Source organism: Dendrobates tinctorius, unplaced genomic scaffold (assembly GCF_039654945.1).
Source record: "Dendrobates tinctorius isolate UK_male_01 unplaced genomic scaffold, ASM3965494v1 ptg000015l, whole genome shotgun sequence".
Lineage (NCBI taxonomy): Eukaryota > Metazoa > Chordata > Amphibia > Anura > Dendrobatidae > Dendrobates > Dendrobates tinctorius.
The window spans coordinates 30,528,447-30,543,755 of NW_027361683.1; the positions used below are offsets into that span (position 1 = coordinate 30,528,447).

The 15,309-nt window shown below is 45.8% G+C and overlaps 1 protein-coding gene across 8 annotated transcripts in view; it reads right to left on the reverse strand.

The window, feature by feature from the left end:
- The window catches only part of HNRNPR (heterogeneous nuclear ribonucleoprotein R), a 191,487-nt gene extending 180,126 nt beyond the window's left edge, over positions 1-11,361 (reverse strand). For 4 of the 8 annotated variants that reach the window (XR_012227396.1, XR_012227398.1, XR_012227392.1 and 1 more), the window contains exon 1: positions 11,012-11,360. The gene's annotated coding sequence lies outside the window, so the exon portion shown is untranslated. Of the gene's footprint in view, positions 1-11,011 lie in introns of all 8 variants that reach the window. The other 4 variants (XM_073563299.1, XM_073563292.1, XM_073563261.1 and 1 more) reach the window with 2 other exon arrangements.
- Between the last annotated feature and the right edge of the window lie 3,948 nt (positions 11,362-15,309).

Genomic DNA, 15,309 nt, shown 5'->3' on the forward strand with positions numbered 1-15,309 from the left:
GCACGTCTCTTCAAGATGGAATCAATTTTAGGGGTTTTGGCGGCAATAACCAATTTCCTCACTTTTCCAATCAGATTTCCAGCATGTCCCTCTTGCAGACTCTCTCTTATTGCCAGCTGCAGCATGTGCACAACTTTCTCACTTTCTCCAGCTCGGGGCCCAGGAATCGGATCCTTTGCAGGGCACGAACCTCTCCCCCTCCTCTCTCTGGTGAAGACGGCAGAAGACAGGACAGAGGAGGGGAGATTGCCCCCTGCAGTCTGGAGCCGATGCAGGACGGGAGCACTGCAGCATACATGTGAGTTTTGATAGGTGCGTGTCCCTGCTTCTAGGGGGGGTGTTGTGAGTTCATTTTCTGGTCTACCAGTTGTGAGTTCTCCTTCCAGGCTCCCTCTGGTGGTAACAGGAGGTAGTGAGGCTGATTTAATCAGTGGAGATCTGCCACCTGATATGGAGGATGACGATTGGACATCAGGAATCTCAGACTGGATTTAAGACAGCCGACGCCCTATTCTGGTGCTGGTGATTCCTTCTGGCTTGTCAGGTCTTGGTTCTCAGCTCTGTTCCAGTCAGCTCAAGCTAAGTTTTTCTGCTAATGTTCACACTTGATTTTGTTGGTCTATTCAGTTTTTTGTGGTCAGCCAGCCCCAGCTGGGGCTGTGCTGAATTTCCACTCTTATTTATCTGTATTTGCCAATTTGTTTTTTGTCCCTTATTAGATTGGCCTCTTTTTGCTCTGTCTCAGAAAATTTCAGAGTGCTGATATAGTGGGAGAAGTCTAGTGACTTCAGGGTTAATTTTGTTATCAGAAGTGTTGGACATTATTTTTGTAGGGTTTTTGGCAGATTGCAGACTGTCTTTCCTTTCCTATCCTTTATAGTTAGTTTGGGCCCCATCGTTTGCTCAGCCTATTTTCCTGCCTGTGTTTGTGTTTTCATCTTGTTTCACCGTCAATACATGTGTGGGGGCTGTCTTTCCTTTGGGGTCTGCTCTGGGGCAGTTAGTTTTCCCCTTTTCTTGCTTTAGGCTTATTTAGTCCTCCGGCTGTGACGAAGCATCTAGGTTCATCGTAGGAACGCTCCACGGCTGCTGTTAGTTGTGTGGTTAGGATCAGGGATCTGCAAGCTGCATAGTTACCAACCTCTCTGGTTTTCTGTGACTTAGCTTGTTTTGTTTTTTCCTCCTCGGCGACCCATTCATAACAGGGGGGGCATCTGCCCCTCGCTGGCTACAGCCATGATTCACAGTGTTTTTGCATATCCGTTTTTTGCAGTAAAATGCAGTGACTCTGGGCATCCCAGCAAAGTCAATGGGTTTCAAGATATGACATTCAGACACATTGTTTTGTGAGGATCCGTTTTTGGGCTGAATGAGCATGTCAGTTTGTGTGGCGTTTTTCTAATCTGCTTTTGCTATTGAAAACATTATCTATGAGAGCTCAAAAACCTTTCAGGTGATGCTTTTTTTTAAAAAAAAGCTGATCTGCTTTTGCAGCTGAAAAACGTATCCTCAAAAAACGCAGCAAAAACGCTGTGTGTGAATGTAGCCTTAGATCAGAAATAGAACAGCCATTTATAGGACATTTCATAACTTTCCCAAATTCCTATGAAAAAATATTCAGCACATTCTGCATTGAACTACTGTACCCAATTTATTATATATTTTAGGAGTCAGAGTCAGTCCATTTTATACAGACTCCACCAAAATGAGCACTGACTCCACAGCCCTGTTTTTAGGATTGCATAAAAGTGCCGTCGGTCACAGTTTTGTGGACTTGTGAAAAGAAGGCCCCTGCGGAACAGAGGCCAGACGGAGTCCAGAGTAACTCTGCTGCCTCACTATAGTGAATGGATCCATCCATTACAATTTTTGGGAGGCAGAATGAACAAGTCAGCAATTCATTAATTTCTTGGGGGGGGGGGCGTTTATACCATTCCGCGTGTGGTAAAATTGATAAAGCAGGTTTATTCTTCGGGCTAGTACGATTTCAGCAATACCTCATTTATATAATCTTATGTTTTGGCGCTTTTATACAATAAAAACAATTTTATGTAAAAGAAAATATTTTTGGATAGCTTTATTCTGCGAGCTGTAACTTATTTTTTCACTGATGACGCTGTATGGCGGCTCGTTTTTTGCGGGCGAAGATGACGTTTTCAGCGGTACTATGTTTATATCAGTCTTTTTGATTGCGCGTTATTCCACTTTTTGTTCGGCGGTATGATAAAGCATTGTTTTCTTGCCTTTTTTTAAGGGTTCAGTAAAGGGGTTAACTAGTGGGACAGTTTTATAGGGTGGGTCGTTTCAGACGCAGCGATACTAAATGTGTACTTTTATTGTTTTTTTATTTACATAAAGAAATGTATCTTTTGGAACAATATTTTTTTCTTCCTTATTTAGGAATGGTTAAAAAATATTTACACGTTAATTTTTTTTTTTTCCACTTATTTACTTTGTCCCAGTGTGGGACATCACTGTATAGTCACATCGCATTGTTCTGAGGGTCTCAGGTAAGCACGCAGGGAGCCCACTCCCTACGTGATGCTTCCCTATGCCACCCGCCGCGATCATGTTTGATCGCAGTGTGCCGTTAAAGTGTCGGGAGCGGTCACGGTCTGCTCCTGGCACATAGTGCCGGGTATCAGCTGTGATAATCAGCTGACACCGGGCCGTGATAAGCCACACTTCCCCCCGTGAGAGTGGCTGATCGAGCATGACGTACTATTCCGTCCATGTGAATTAAGTCCCAGGGCACATGGACGGAATAGTACGTCATATGGCAGAAAGGGGTTAACTTACCCAACGCTGACTTGTACTTGATAACAACTTTGTCCCTGACTTGTTTGGAGATCTCCTTGGTCTTGCTGTTTGGTTAGTGGTGTTGTAGCCTCTGTGGCCTTTCAGAAAAGGTGTGTATATATTGACAGACCATGTGACATTGCACACAGGTGGACTTCCTTTCACTAAGCAAGTGACTTATGAAGGTAATTGCTTGTACCACAAATTTTCAGGTGCTTCATAGCAAAAGGGGTGAATACATATGCACATGCCAATTTTTAGTTATTTAAAGCCATGAATTTAATTTATACTTATAGTTTTCTCACTTCTCCAACTTAGACTAGTGCTGATGCACCACACACAAATTAGATTACAAAGATATTTAAACACAGCCTGGAGTGACCCAAATTTTATGCAGGCCATCACTATGTATGTAATGGTAATGCGAGATCAGTGGCCCATAGTCATTTACCCCTGAAAAAAACCTGTTACTTATTCAAATATGTGAAAATTGGCTATTTTTCTGCTCTGATGTACAGAATACATTTGAGCCAGGATGGAATGATCGGAATTTGATGCAGGCCTTCACCATGTATGCAATGGTGGTGTGAGATCAGATACCTAAAGTCATTTAACCTCTGAAAAACACCAGTTAACCTTGGCCAATTTTCACAGATTTGAATGGGTGACTAGGGTTTTTCAGGGGTTAAACGAGTATGGGCCACTCAGCTCACAAAATTATTATATACATAATGATGGCCCGCATGATATTCAGGTCAATCTAGCCCAGCTCAAAAGTGTTTCTGGGCATCAAAGTGGGCAAATAGAAGATTTTCAGATTTGAATATATGCCTATTCCGATGCCCAGAACATACCAAAATTTTCGGACTATAAGACGGCACTTTTTTACTCCAAAAATGTGGAGGAAAATGGGGGGCGAGTCTAAAGCTAGTTTCACACTAGCGTTCCCGGGCGCAGGGCCGCCACTAAGCTCGGCCCCCAGCCGCGCTCCCTCCGGTCAGTTCCTCCTCTGATCGCAGGACACTGCATGCGATCACCGTACCCTATATTTAGCATTGGGTACGCTGACCATGCGCTGGTATGTTTTTGCTGGAGCTGCGCCCAAAAATGCAACAGCGCGCTTTTGTGCGTTGGGCGCAGCGCCAGCAAAACCATACCAGCGCACGGTCAGCGTACACAACACTAAATATAGGGTACAGTGATCGCATGGATGCGCACGATGCACTGCGCAAAAAAACGCTAATGTGAAACCAGCCTAAAAGAAATAAATATTCACCCCATACCATGAATTCATTTCTCTTAGGCCTGTTTCACATTTCCGTTTGTCGCCAGTCAAAATACGCCGCTTTGCAAAAAAAAACGGATCCGCCATTTTTTTGGTGGATCCATTTTTTTCCCATTGACTTGCATTAGCGGCGGATTTTGACGGATGGTCATCCGTTAGATCCGTTTTTTGACGGATCCGCCCAAATTTTGGCGTCCATCAGACTTGAGTGGACGGACAATGAAACGTTTTTTGTCTGCATCAAAATAGCGGATAGCAACGGATCCACCGCTATCCGCCATTCATTATAATGGCCGCCTATGGGCGGCGGATCCGTTGCCAACCATTTTTTGACGGAATCCGGCAACGGATCCGCTTTTTGACACTGAGCATGCCCGGAAGAATTCTCTTGCCAGAAATTTAACCCCAAATTCCGTTCTGGCGGCAGAAAACGCTCTCTCGCCCCCTTTTCTCCCAGGCTCGTGTTCCTTTAAGTTTCCACCACTAGCTGATAATGCGGATCCGTTAAAAAAACGGATCCGGTGGCCTCTGTTTGTGCCACAACGGAAACGGATCCGTTTTTTCACATTCTGGCGGATTTACACTGACGTCAAAAAACGCAAGTGTGAAAACGGCCTTAACTAACAGCACACGTGACCGCCCGACAGCTGCAGGAAGGCTCAGGCTGACATTGTGCTCGCTAGAGAGCAATGAATACTCACTGCTTTGCGCGCATCACAGTCTCGGCGTGCAGAGCATTGTGTATTCCAGCAGCTGCCCTTCGTCTTGCAAGCAGCGCATGACGTCCCCGCTGTGCGCTGCTTACAAGCATAAAGCGGTTGCTGGCATCGGAACAGGATGCTGCGAAGGAGCGTCGGGAAGGTAAGTGTAATTTTTTTTTTATGTTTTCTGATGGGGCCATGAACACCAGGATAGGGTTGAGGGGGGGGCCATGCATATCCAGATGGGGATGAGGGGACCATATATACCAGGATAGGGGATATTAAATACAGAATTGACCACATTTTTGCTTCAATTTTTTTTTCCTAGCTTCCTCCTCTAAAACCTAGGTGCATGTTATGGTCTGGTGCATCCTATAGTCTGAAAAATACGGTATTTGGGCCAGAGGCTAGATTGAACTGAATTTGATGCGGGTAATCACTATCTGTGTATTGGAGGTGTGAGATCAGTGTCCCAAAGTCATTTAACCCATGAAAACCACCACTTACTCAATTCTGTGAAAACTGGCTGTTTGGCCACTTTGATACACGTTCCGATGCCCAGAACACATTCGGGCCAGACTGGAGTGACCCGACTTTGATGGGGGGGCACATGAATGTATGTGTCGGCAGTATGAGATCAGTAGCCCAAAGTCATTTAACCCTTTCAATAACGTCCTTCATGGCCCACTTTGATGTCCATTTTTATGGCAGTTTTATAACTTTTGTATCTGCTTTTAAGTGTATTCACATCAGAACAAATTTATTGTAAATTTTTATATATTTTGTTGTTAAACCTGTAAAGAACAGAAAAAAATAAATTGCCCAATAGGAAGACTTCAGCCCCGAATAAGAAAACAACTTTAGCATCGCAACGTGAGCCTTGTTATGAACTAAAAGGGAATCTGTCACCAGGTCTTTGCTATGTTATACAGGTGCATCTCACAAAATTAGAATATCATCAAAAAGTTAATTTATTTCAGCTCTTCAATGCACAAAGTGTAATTCATTATATAGAGTCATAACAAAGTGATCTACACTCACTGGCCACTTTATTAGGTACACCTGTCCAACTGTGTGTTAAGACTTAATTTCTAATCAGCCAATCACATGGCGGCAACTCAGTGCATTTAGGCATGTAGACATGGTCAAGACAATCTCCTGCAGTTCAAACCGAGCATCAGTATGGGGAAGAAAGGTGATTTGAGTGCCTTTGAACGTGGCATGATTGTTGGTGCCAGAAGGGCTGGTCTGAGTATTTCAGAAACTGCTGATCTACTGGGATTTTCACGCACAACCATCTCTAGGGTTTACAGAGAATGGTCCGAAAAAGAAAAAAAATCCAGTGAGCGGCAGTTCTGTGGCCGGAAATGCCTTGTTGATGCCAGAGGTCAGAGGAGAATGGGCATACTGGTTCGAGCTGATAGAAAGGCAACAGTGACTCAAATTGCCACCCGTTACAACCAAGGTAGGCAGAAGAGCATCTCTGAACGCACACTGCGTCGAACTTTGAGGCAGATGGGCTACAGCAGCAGAAGACCACACTGGGTACCACTCCTCTCAGCTAAGAACAGGCATCTGATGGCTACTTTCAGCAGGATAATGCGCCATGTCATAAAGCTCGAATCATCTCAGATTGGTTTCTTGAACATGACAATGAGTTCACTGTACTCAAATGGCCTCCTCAGTCACCAGATCTCAATCCAATAGAGCATCTTTGGGATGTGGTGGAACGGGAGATTCGCATCAGGGATGTGCAGCCGACAAATCTGCGCCAACTGTGTGATGCCATCATGTCAATATGGTCCAAAATCTCTGAGGAATGCTTCCAGCACCTTGTTGAATCTCTGCCACGAAGAATTGAGGCAGTTCTGAAGGCAAAAGGGGGTCCAACCCGTTACTAGCATGGTGTACCTAATAAAGTGGCCAGTGAGTGTATTTCACGTGTTTATTTCTGTTAATGTTGATGATTATGGCTTACAGCCAATGAAAACCAAAAGTCATTATCTCAGTAAATTAGAATACTTTATAACACCAGCTTGAAAAAATGATTTTAGCATCCGAAATGTTGGCCTACTGAAATGCATGTTCAGTAAATGCACTCAATCCTTTTTTGGGGCTCCTTTGGCATCAATTACTGCATCAATGAGGTGTGGCATGGAGGCGATCAACCTGTGGCACTGCTGAGGAGTTATGGAAGCCCAGGTTGCTTTGATAGCAGCCTTCAGCTCATCTGCATTGTTGGGTCGGTGTCTCATCTTCCTCTTGACAACACCCCATAGATTCTTTATGGGATTAAGGTCAGGCGAGTTTGGTGGCCAATCAAGCACAGTGATACTGTTGTTTTTAAACCAGGTATTGGTACTTTTGGCAGTGTGGACAGGTGCCAAGTCCTGCTGGAGAATTAATTGTAGATCTCCAAAAAGCTTGTCGGCAGAGGGAAGCATGAAGTGCTCTAAAATTTCCTGGTAGACGGCAGCGCTGACTTTGGTCTTGATAAAACACAGTGGACCTACACCATCAGATGACATGGCTCCCCCAACCATCACTGATCCAACAATGCAGACGAGCTGAAGGCTGCTATCAAACCCACCTGGGCTTCCATAACATCTCAGCAGTGCCACAGGCTGATCGCCTCCATGCCACGCAGCATGGATGCAGTAATTGATGCCAAAGGAACCCGACCAAGTATTGAGTGCATTCACTGAATATACTTTTCAGTAGGCCAACATTTTGGATTTTAAAATCATTTTTCCAATCTGGTGTTATAAAGTGTTCTAATTTAATGAGATAATGACTTTTGGGTTTTCATTGGCTGTAAGCCATAATCATCAATATTTACAGAAATAAACACTTGACATAGATCACTCTGTAATGACTATATAATACATGAGTTTCACTTTTTGTATTGAAGAACTGAAATAAATTAACTTTTTGATGATATTTTAATTTTGTGAGATGCACCAGCATGATGTAGGGGCAGAAGTTCAGATTACAAGGATGTGACAATTAGGCCGGGGTCACACTAGCTTATGGCATCTGATGCGAGAGCATTGGATGTGGTGTGCTAATGACTCTCGGCTCCTGCTCTGCTGTGAGCAGGAGCCGAGTGTCATGCGTCTGTGCTCCGAGCCTCTCGCACAGAGAGAATCGAAGCACAGTTGCGGAGGAGGCGGAGAAATTAATTTCTCCATTTCCTCGGTCAGCGTATACCACACAGCACTCGGATGACATCAGAGTGATGTGCGTTGTCTCCCTTGCAACCATAGACTTATATGGGTGCGAGTGAGCCGATACTCGGCCGAGTGTTGGTGACAATCGCAGCATGCTGTGATTTCACTCGCACGTTGAAAACGGTCGAGAAAAGAAAACGGTGATGGGAGCTACCCTATAGATGAATACTGGTCCGAGTGCTATGCGATGTTTTATCGCATAGCACTCCCGTATTCATCGCTAGTGTGACCCCGGCCTTGCTGGGCTGCTTGCTGCAGTCTTGGTTAAAAAAAAAAAAAAAGAGACACTTACCTGAAGATCTACCAGTTCTCTGAATGCTGACCTCTGTATACTCTTGCCCACACCACTGATTGGCAGCTTTCAGTGTAGGCTTTGCATAGGCAGAAAGCAGTCAATCATTGATGGGGCTGGGTTATACAGCGCTCATAAATATGGAGGATATGGTGAAATGTTACCATTAAACAACCACCAGCATTCAAATCCAATGTAAGAATACAGAGGTGGTCACACAAGTCTATCCATTTTACAGGAATTTGGGAAACTTAAAGGGAACCTGTCAGCAGGATTGTATATAGGGATCAGAGAGCCGCTACTGCGCAGGAGGCGCCATCTTGGATGAGGAAATTTTTTTTTCTTCTCCAGCAAGATGGCGCCGAACACTGCACAATTGCAGCAATCAGATCCCTATACCACACTGATAGCTGCTAATGCGCAGACGCGGCGGGCACCATTTTCTGATTTTTTTTTTTCCCTTGCTCAATAACATCAAGAATAGTTATTAACTGGACACTAAACATGCGATTATGCTGCAGCGCAGATGGCACGGTGGGCACCTGCCTGCAGAAGCGTTTTTTTTTTTTTTTCTTTAGTATCTACAGGTATTCATTATGCAAACTTAGGGGCAGGTCAGTGAGGGATCAGTGACCTGTCAGCACTCTGCATTATGAATATCTAATCAGCAAATTACATAAAGACCCCCCCCCCCTTCCTTCCTGCACGGTCTGTAGTTACTGTGCACAATCCTGCTGACAGGTTCCCTTTAACCATTCCTGACAGGTGCCATACATGTACAGCGCAGCGTTCCCGCAAACCACCGTATACTTCTCGATCTCATGGGATCACAGTGCTAGCATCGATCACAGACGTTTATCCTCTCTGATGCCGCTGTCAATAGTGACATCAACATTGAGAAGCATCGCAGAGGGAGAGAGCTCCGATCAGCAAAATGTGATGGTGTGCGCCTTGTGCTGATGGTCTCCATGGTGACTGCGGGCTGCAAGGTGGGGGTACTTCAGTGTCCTTCAAGGAAGGTGGCCTGTGAGTGCCTTCCCTGAAGGACACTGAAGTACCCCGCCACCTGCTGAAGGAATCACGATGTACCCGCAGGTGTTAACATGTTAAATGCCCCTGTCAAACTGACAGCGGCATTTAACATGAACATGCAGGAAGCACGTCATTACCTTGTCCCAGTGGTACCCGTGTCACAAGAACTGTTTTTAACAGCTGACGTGTGCCCGCAATAGGCGCAAGCGGAATCGCGATCCGCCCCCGCCTATTAACTAGTTAAATGCCGCCAAACACTGACAGCAGCATTTAACAAGCACTTCCGGCTGCCGGGCTGGAAATACATGCAAAGCTGACCCCCGTCACGTGATTGGAGGTCAACGATGCGTTGCCATCACAACCAGAGGTCTCCTCGAGACCTCTATGGTTGTTGATGACAGATTACTATGAGCGCCACCCTGTGGTCGGCGCTCATAGAAATGCTGTAATTCAGCTACATAGAGGTGATCTGTGAATAATCTCTATGTAGCAGAGCCGATCAAGTAGGCTATTGAAGAATGCCAAAAGTAAAAAAAAAACAAATGTGTTTAAAAATATAAACAAAAGTTCAAATCACACCCCTTTCACCCCAATCAAAATACAAGAAATAAAAAAATCAAACCTACACATATTTGGTATCGCTGCGTTCAGAATCGCCTGATCTATCAGTAAAAAGAAGGATTAACCTGATTGCTAAACGGCGTAGTGTGAGAAAAAAAAAAATCTAAAGTGGTATCATTAAAAACGTCAGCTCGGCACGCAAAAAATAAGCCTTCACCCAACCCGAGATCACGAAAAAATGAAGACGCTATGGATCTTGGAAAATGGCACAATTTTTTCTTTTTAAGTAAACTTTGGGATTTTTTTTCACCACTTTGATAAAAAGACAACCTAGACATGTTTGGTGTCTATGAACTCGTAATGACCTGGAGAATCATAATGGCAGGTCGGGTTTAGCATCTAGTGAACATGGTGAAAGAGCCAAACAAAAAACCAGTGTGGAATTGCACTTTTTTTTTGCAATTTCACCACACTTGGAATTTTGTTCCTGTTTTCTGCTACACGACATGGTAAAACCAATGGTATCACTGAAAAGTACAACTCGTCCCACAAAAAATAACCCCTCACATGGCCATATTGACAAAAAAAAAATGGCTCTGGGAAGGAGGGGGCAAAAAACAAAACGCAAAACCAAAAACAGCTCCGGTCATGAAGGAGTTAAAAAATAAAGCTCTATAAATGTTCAGAACACCCCCCTTTTGCCACAAACAAAAAAAAATTCCTTTTAAGGTAAAGTCATGTACCACGATACTCATAAATAATACATATCTACCAACAGTGGACGGTTTAATTTCTACATATAGAAAACCCCCAGCCATCTCTGCCATCGCACACAGAAGGCGCCAGCAGCACAGGGCTCCTTCCCGGGCATACCACATGGCCGGCCGAGCAGTGGTCCTGCCGGATGCCACAGCCCCGTATCCTCAGCGTACACCTCTTATCAGTCGCCACAGGGGGGCAGGCACTGATTGCCAGCCTATTCTCTCAGGCACACGCCTACACAGCTCTGGGGAGCTGCAATGTGGCCGCCACTAATGAGCCAGGCACGCACACCGTACAGCCCCGTTCACACAGCACATGCAATGATACGGAGTCGGCGCATCGCACTCACCCGAGTCCAAAAAGGCTGCAACAAGCAGCCACTGCACTTCACTATGCTGGCAAAATGGCGCGTCTTCCCCAGCAGCCCACGCCTCCTTCTCCCGGACAGCTCAGCCAATCCTATGCGCTGTGCAGCGGGGCTGTCGGCAGCTAATACCAGGGGCCCGCCAATTGGGTTGAGGAAGGGAAAAGGGCGCGGGAAGGGGGATGAGCGCGTGCGACCAACCCGGGAGAATCATGGCAGGAATGCGTGCATGTTCCGAGGGGCGGCATTGGCCGTGGTGTGCGGTTATGGCCAATCACCGGTGCAGCAGAGGCTTAGGTGACGGACAATGCATCCTCCTGTGGTGTTCCTTGCACGCCTGCCTGCATGTGGAGCCACATTGTAAAGCATGAATCCCTCCGTTGCAAGTCATGTACCACTTCTGACAGGAAATTTGGGAAAAATTGTTGCCTAGTGATGTAGTAACTGGCAACGAAATGTGGTGAGATACGGGAGTAGTGAAACACTATATTTTTTGCCAGTTTAGCCATCTGACCGTGACGTGCGCAAAGAGCTCATGTGGTGGTTGTCTGTTATTGGTAGGGTATGGACACTATTTTTTTTTCGGGAAGAAGGTGCTTCAGGAAACTTTTTGTTTCCCCCCTGAATCGTCGGATTTTTATACTGGCGGGACTGACATCTGTCTGCTCCAACCCTACTAGAAAACCTTTTAACTTATCACGATTAAGTGCTAGGCAGCAACTGTCGTGGGCCAAGCCACACTGCAGGTCAACACACCCCCAGCGGTTTCAGCCGGTCCAACTGCTGCCCTAGACTGTGGTGGTAAAATGGGGTGTCCGTCCTGGGTTAAACAGCAGGTCCAGAAACTGGTATTAGGCGACTGTTGTCCTGCTCCTTTTGTGGTTTCTGGCGACCATCTTTGTGATGCTTTCTTGTGCACCGTCTACGCCGAAGTATGCGAAGTCACAGACAATGAAGGGGTCTCCAGACTTTTTCTATGATCATGTCTGCAGCGTTCATTTCTGTTCCTGCTGCGGTGATGGCTACGGCTCTGGACACTACTGCGGCCTTCTTTTCCTGTGAAAAGTAACGGAGAGCCAGAGACAAACCTGATGCTATTTGACATATAGTCCCGCTTCCTGTAACTATCTTTACCCCCCAGCCCTGATCATGCTATTTTGCTCCATTGCGAAAGTCTCAAATGTACTGGGGGTTACATCCACACCAACGCCAGGCACAGCCCTTCCCAACTGCCCTGTAGGATTGTCCCTCCCAGGCACCAATGGCAGAGGGGTATAACCATACCCTTGCACAGGACCTTCAGCTAAGTTCCCTCCTCTTGATCCTTGTGCCTTGATATCAGACACAATATTTTCTACTTGTAGAGGGTAGCCTGCTATACAACTGGGCTGCCTACCTGAGGTATCCCAAGGTGCTGCCTGTCCTGCAGCTCCTCTCACTGTAGGCCCAGAATGCAAAGAAGGAGAGGTCCCACCCCCTCCTTCCCAGGATACCGGCACCAGCTCCTGTGGTTGTAAGGACCTACCCCAGCCGCCATTCCCTCCTACAGATCCCGTGTGCCCCACTTTCAGCCTAATCCTGTATGTGGTCTGCGGCGACCCGCGGGTCTCGTAGTGATAGGAGATGAGCGACTATTTCAATGTTCGGTTCTGATTATGTTTGCTGAATTTGCAATATTTGCAATTAGCCAGGCATAAGGTATCGGGGTCTGGGACAGCATTTACAGCTTTCAATTGAATGTCACAGTAAGACCAGGTGGGTGATGGATCAGTGTAGGCCTCCTTTGCTGGGAGCCCTGATACCACATGCAACACCTCTACCTACTTTCATGCTGAGCCACACTCAGGTGGCACAAATACCAGTTTTGTAACAAGGGTAGTTGAGTCCAAGGAAGTGGAGGCCTGACGGTCTAGGAGGCCTACTGGTACAGGCAACACGCATGAAGGAGACTCAACCAGGAATATTTACATTTCCAAAAAATATTGGCAGACAACATAAAAGTGGCATTAATTTCACCACAGTAGAAATAGTATAATAGGGACCAACACATCTTCCACTACACCTAATGCAACAGATGGGCACCCAACAAAGAGTGTTCACAGTTAAAGATATGAGGGCCTTACACCACAGAAGTGGCATCAATTTCACCACAGTAGAAATAGTATAATAGGGACTGTCAGGTCTGTCTCAACACCTAATCCAGCAGTTGGACACTCAACCATGAGTGTTGACATTTCCAAATATTGGCGGACACCACCATAGTGGCATCAATTTCACCACAGTAGAAATAGTATAATAGGGACCAACAGGTCTTTTACTACACCCAATCCAGCAGCTGGACACCATACAAGGAGTGTTCACATGTAAAGAAATGAGGGCCTTATACCACAGACGTGGCATCAATTTCACAAGAGTAGAAATAGTATAATTGGGACTGACAGTTCTTCTACTACACCCAATCCAGCAGTTGGACTCCCAATCAGGAGTGTTCACATTTTAAAAAATGAGGGCCTGACACCACCAAAGTAAAATAAGTCACAAGAATAGAAACAGTATAATTGGGACCAACACATCTTCCACAACAGCTAATCCAGATGTAGACCAACCATGCGTGTTCACATTTCCACAAATTAGTGCTAACATCAGCAGCAGCCACAGAAGCGACACTAAAGATATCACAGAGTGCAGTTACGTGACATTAATGCATCACGCTAAAAAGTGCAATATCACCTAGTCTGTACAGTCTGCGATTGGGGTGCAAAAGTCTTTGGAGATCCATGACTTGTTCATCTTAAAGTAGGGCGGTCTACACTTTCAGGGGACGCGCTTATTCATCAGGTCACCACCAGCAGCGCTGAAAACACCTTCTGAGAGAACGCTGGCTGCCAGGCATGATAAAACCTCCAACACATGTGAGGCGAGCTCAGGCCACTCATCCATTTTGGAAGACCAAAATGTGAAAGGGTCCAAACCCTCCCTGATGGTATTGATATTTATTTATAGATACTCCTGCACCATCCTCTCCATTTGTTCACCACGTGTAAGACTTGGACTCTGTTGAGCTGGTGCACAAGTTGGTCTAAAAAATAGTGTCAAAGGACTCACAGAAATTGCTTTTTCCACTTCCACCACTACTGCTGCTAATGTTTTGGCGTTGACGAATTGACAAGCCGGAGTTTGGAAGTCTTCAGCTGTGATGCGAACTGTGTGCTTCACTGCTGTCTTGAGAAAAAGCTCTCTTAAGGTTGTATAAAAGTGAGATTCGATACTCCAGCATTCGCGGGTTCCTTTTCAGGGCGGGAATCATCTGACAAAATTTGGTTTTATAACGTTGATCTAATAAAGTGGCAACCCAGTAGTCAGCATTATTCCTAATTATAACTATATGGGGATCATGTTGCAGATAGTGCAGCAAGTAGGTACTCATATATTGGGCTCTACCATGAGGTCCAAGCCCATGCTGTGTTGGTGGCTGGGTAGCAATGAGGCTTGTTTCCTCTGTTCCCTCCCACCAACCATGAACAACATAGAGGGGAGGATTATCCTCATCATCCAACAATTGCTCGCCCATCACCTCTTCTCAATTGGTTCCTCGGATCTTGCACCTTCGATAACAGTCTGTTATTACCAGCCCCCCTCGATCACAGTAATCCACCCTCCCTTGGCACCCACCTGTTTGATCACAGTCTTGAACTTAGAGACAATGCTATCTCTTCCGCAGTCTCTGCTTCCTCCTCTTCTTCTGGGACCACCATCTCCTCCCGCAGGCTATTCAAAGTCTGCTCCAGCATATAGATGACCGGAATAGTGATGCTGATGACAGCGTCGTCAGTGCTAACCATCTTTGCAGCCATTTAAAAACTGCAGAAGGGTGCAGAGGTCCTTAATCTGTGCCCAATCTGTAAACGTGATATGCGCCATGTCCATACTGTGTTGGCCCAGGCTATACGACTTGACATACTGTGTCAGGGATCGTTGCTGCTGCCACAGTCAGCTAGCAACATGTGCAGAGTGGAATTCCACCGTGTCGGCACATCGCATATCAACCTGTTAACTGGCATGGACAAAGACCTTTGTATCGATGCAAGTCGATGAGCAGAGGGAGGGGACAGCGGAAATGATTACACAGCTTACGTGCTTTCTGGAGCAGCTCACCCAGGCCAGGATAGTGGCTGAGAAAACGTTGTACGACCAGGTTGAAGATGTGATTCATGCAAGGCACGTGTGTGACTTGTCTTGCCGTAGGGCCACCATCAGGTTCGCACCGTTATTGGACATGGCCT